The following is a 5149-nucleotide window of genomic DNA, read 5'->3' as shown; positions in this document are numbered from 1 at the left end:
TTTTTTTTTTTTTTTTTTAAAGACAGGGTCTTGCTCTGTAGCTCAGGCTGGCAGTGAGCTCACTAGGTAGCCCAAGCTGGCCTCGAACTCATGGTGATCCATCTGCCTTTTTCTCCGTGAGTCTAGGGTTTGAACTTGTGCTCTTGCTGTGCTTGGTGAAAAATCGTGCTTTTCGTCTTCACCGGTGGATGCGAATGCACGGTGCAGGGACTGGGGAGCTCACTGCCTTGGTTTAAGTCCTTACTCAGCTGTTGATATTTCTGTGCCCAGCTGGGAGATAGTTTCCCTATGTGTAAAATGGAGTTACAGCAACTCCTGCCGCAGAGCTTTTGGGGTGGATTAGATAAAGTACATTAACGTATAAAGAAAGCTCTCACAGTGTCTGGCCTGTGGTACTAAGTTTTAATCATTATGAATGTTACTGAGCCTTTAGTGGATGTGCCAGGCCTAGTGCTAAGTTATCAGCGTGCAGTGGGAGGCCTAACCAGCCCAAGTGGTTTGACTGCATTTCCTCAGAGAAAGACTGTTTTGTCCTGGAAGAATTAAAGTCAGCATACAATAGAGATTTCACGAATTCCCAATTTATTGCAGCACAGTTTACAATAGCTAAGCTATGGGAACAGCCTAGATGTCCATCAGCAGATGAACGGCTAAAAAAAATGCTATCCATACATACGGAGTGTTTTGCAGTCATTAAGAAGAGTGAAATCCTGTCATTTGTAGCAAAATGAATAGATAGACACCATCATGCTGAGTAAAATAAGCCAGAATCAGTCAAATAACGCATGGTTTCTCTCATATGTGTGATTTAGGGGAGAAAAGAAGTAACATTAAAATAGAGGGGAGACTATGAAAAGAAAAGATGGGGAGGGATTTAAGGGAGAGGGTACTTGACAGAATGATCAGAGTATGTTATATTCATATATAAATATACCAAAATTAATTTCTTTTTTGTCTTTTTGAGACAGGGTCTTGCTCTGCAGTTCAGGCTGCTCTTGAGCTCACTTTGTAGCCCAGGTTGGCCTCGAATACACAGCAATCCTCTTGCCTCAGCCTCCCGAGTGCTGGAGTTACAGGTGTGTGCCACCATGCCTGGTATATGATTGATTTTTAAATTTTTAAAATTTAAGTGGTTTTTCAGAAATGGTGTTTCACAAACTACCCAGGGCGCATGAGGCAGTGTCTGAGAGGTGACATTTAGTGCATTATAATACCAAAATCTCCATGGAGGGAAGCGCTAGTGCCGCATTTCCATAACACAGGAAGTATGAAAGAGCACACTGTCAGACTGTGCCGACACACAGGTAACAATGCCCTGCTGGGCGTGGTGGTGCACACCTGTAATCCCAGCACTCGGGAGGCTGAGGCAGGAGGATTATTGCAAGTTTGAGACCAGCCTGGGCTACAAAGTGAGCTCAAGGCCAGCCTGAACTGCATAGCAAGACCCTGTCTCCAAAAGACAAAAACCAAACCAAAACAAAAAAAATGCCCTTCCCTCTCCTGACTGTTTATTTTCTGCCCAAGGAAACTGTAGTTTGCACTAGTTCTGTTGAGTCAGGACTTTGGTAGTGATTACCGTGGACCCCTTATTTGCTGCAAATAAACTACACTGTGGTAACTATTGCTGGTGTTCTGTTTTGATTCCATTCTCACCAAGAGGTGGACCCATTAAATCTAGTGACAGGCACTTGCAGTGATACAGCAGCGCTTGCCTTCCCCAGGATGGTAGCTGGGAGCAACTTAAAAAAAGATATGAATAAACCACTGTGTGTCCAGAGAATCAGGAGCATTTTCTCTTGGCTAGAAAAAACAACTGTGAAATAAACCTCTCTTCTTTAGAGTTTTAGGGGTCTGTATTGCGTTTCAGCAGCAAGACACTGACTGAGAGAGCAAGGAGGTATTGTGTAGGGCTTAGGACTGGGGGACACTGGGCTTTTTTTGTTGTTGTTGCTTGAAAAGCAGTTGGTTTAGAGGAAGCACAAAGGGAAAAAATGTTAATTATTGTTCTTACTATTGCATACTTTTTTTTAAGAGTTCAGAGGGTCTCCCCCACATTAAGCCAGGGTTTTGTCACCGAGCTACACGCCTAGCCATTTTTTCTGTATTCACAGTTGAGCAAACTAACTGTTGTGGGAAAAAGAGGTAAGCAAGTAGGTGAGGCCTAGCTGGAGAAAATACAGCCAATGAATAATTGGCAGAAACTCATCCCTGTGAAACAGAACTGTGCTCAGACACAATTTGCTGAATGCTCTGTTTGCTAAATTCGCCAACTTTGGGGGTTATGGATTTAACGCTGTGATAGGAATTTATTTATTTGTACATTTATTTTTTTTTATTTATCCACCTATAGAAGAATGAGAAAGATTTATTTATTTATTTTTTGTCTTTTTGAGACAAGGTCTCGCTTTGCAGTTGAGGCTGCCCTTGAGCTCACTTTGTAGCCCAGGCTGTTCCCGAACTCACTAGGATCCTCCTGCCTCAGCCTCCCGAGTACTGGCATTACAGGCATGCGCCACCACGCCTGTTTAGAAGGATTTATGAGAGGTAGATATAGGATGTACTCAGGAGCAGAGTGTGGGTGCTCAAAATGGGAAGTAAGCAAACCAAAGGCAGCATATTTTTGGATATTTAAGTTAAATGAATTTACGGTGGGAAAACTGAATTTAGAAATGCTCAGAAACAAAAAAAGTAGAGAAAATGTCCTAAATTCAAGGGTGAGGGAAACACCTCAGAGGAAAACACTTATGGAGCCCCCAAATCTGAAACTACAGAGCACCCAAAGTCTAAACAACCTGTGGATATTGGCACTTTTTTCTTTTAAAAAGCTGATCATTTTAATCAAATGCCCATGGTGATAAGTTGGTTTGGGCCAAAGCATTTTGTTAACTTCCCTGGATACCTCTTGTGACACCAGAAGCTGATGCCCAGGCCAGAAGGGCAGAGCAGCTCTCAGCATATGGAAACCCACAAGCCTGTTGGAGCTGAATATTCTTGTTTGTTTTTTTAAAGTGATGGAGGTACTTCATTTATGTAGCACAGTACAATTTACAAAGGATTTTTTGCTGACGGGATTTCATGTTATCCTCTGGACGGTGTGAAAAGTGGAACGTTTATCACATTTCACAAGGCAAGAACTGCTGGTTACCTCTGGCAATTCTTCCTTTGTTTTGTGGCTACTTCCTCCTCTGGATTTTCTATCCTTTTGTTATTTCTTCTCAAGAAAGGCTCTTCTGTACTGATGTTAAATGAAGCTGTTCTTGGGCTTCTCGTCAGCTACTTCCACACTGCATGACCTTATCTACTGTCAGGGTTTAAACCGTCACATACCAGCTCCCATTGTCCTCATCTACTGTACAGAGCTCAGGCCTTTCCATGCACCTGACCTCTATATATATACACAGCTCCCTGACTAAACCCTCATCTTCCCTGAGCATGTCCAAAAGTTAGCTTTCACCCCTCTACCTGTGTTTCTTCTTGTATTCCCTATCTTGCCCAAACAAACCACCAACTAGTCCAGTGATGATAAACAGTGCCCCGGAAGCTAATTTCAAATCAACTTCTGTATAGGACATCCTTGAGGGCAGCCAATCTGATTGCTGTCTTCCCTAACATCTAAAATAAATCACATGGCAGGGTGGGAAGGGGCGATGCAGGAACCCAGGAGTATGTGAGTCCTAAACACTTGGTGTGATTTTTTAATATTTTAATTTTAGATCCTTATTTTAAATCTTTTTATACATGGTCTTAACTGTGGGTTTCTTCAAACCTTTCTTTGAAAGCCAGAAGTTTAAACTATTAATTCAAATGATGTCCACAGAATCCTGTGAGATAGATAAGCCAGGATTTATCTGTCCCATTTTGCAATCACTCACTCACTGATGTTTCAGACATTTATTGGGCACTTTTTATGGAACAGGCATGGAGCAAGGGGCTGGGGTGTAACAATGATTATGACAGTGATTACAACAGTCCCTCAAAGAGTTCACAGGGCAACGGACAAGTACTGAGTAAACCGAGGCACAGAATGGTACATGACTCACCCACTGTCGAAGAAAGAGCTAGGTGCTTGGGAAGGTACGACTTGAGCTAGAGGCAGTTCAGGGCATACCTCTCAGTGAGTAAAATGGACAGAGAAGCAGGACCACACACTGAAACACATTACAAAATCTGCTGGCTAAAAGCTTAACATAGTTTCCAATTTCACCATGATGGAATGTATGTCTCCAAATGACACTATTATCTGATGGCATTTCTGTACTTGTCCCCAAGCCATAGTCTGCTAGAACACAATAACTCCATCGTTGGCTTGCAATGAAGAAGTAGCCAACTCCAGTTTTGGGAACTGTATTAAAATACTGTAATTAAATCCATGAATTTAAATGTATAGCACATTTATGGTACTTCTACATGTAGAAGTTTGGAAAAAAAACTCTCCTCTCCATCCAATAAGGATTGAGAGGATTCTGATAAGGTATAGATACCAAGGAAGTTAGAGCATTTGTATGCCACTTTCCATATGATTCATTATTTTGGTTGTACAAGGATGAAAAGTGTCACGTAGACAAATGTCATAATGAAGCTAAACATTATACAGATTTACACAAAGATCACATTTGGATCTGTGTGTACACTATACAACACCTCACTGCCAACGCAAACCACTGTACGGTGATTTCTTACGTGACACAAAACCTCCTGCTTTCTGGAAGGGCTGAGTCCATGAAGAACTGTTTGTGTCATGCCTGTCTGTCTGTTTTCCCGACACTCCTTCTGTTCCAGTAGGCAAGACTTATTTCATTGATAAAAAGCAGTGAATAATTATAATGCATGTTTCTTTTTTTGTGTGTGGGTACCGGGAATCGAACTCAGGACCTTGCGCTTGCCAGGTAGGCACTTGTGCTGCTGAGCTGTATCCCCAGCCCAGCAGTGAATAATTATAAAAAGAATTATTTTTGAATGCAAATACTTATCCAGTAACCTAAATAGGGAATCACTCAGAGGCACTGCTGCCTCAGTGCTGCTACTAACAATGAGGCCACGTCATGGATGATTTACTACACTGAGATGCTAATTAATCCCCTTGGGATGCTCCAAATGAAAGCTGAATCCTTGAACCCTCCAGGGGTCTCAGCCATGCGCTCCGAACATT

The sequence above is a fragment of the Chinchilla lanigera genome, unplaced genomic scaffold, assembly GCF_000276665.1.
Source record: "Chinchilla lanigera isolate Chin_1 unplaced genomic scaffold, ChiLan1.0 scaffold00036, whole genome shotgun sequence".
NCBI lineage: Eukaryota > Metazoa > Chordata > Mammalia > Rodentia > Chinchillidae > Chinchilla > Chinchilla lanigera.
The sequence above is the reverse complement of the archived record's forward strand: the minus strand, read 5'-3'. Positions refer to the sequence as shown.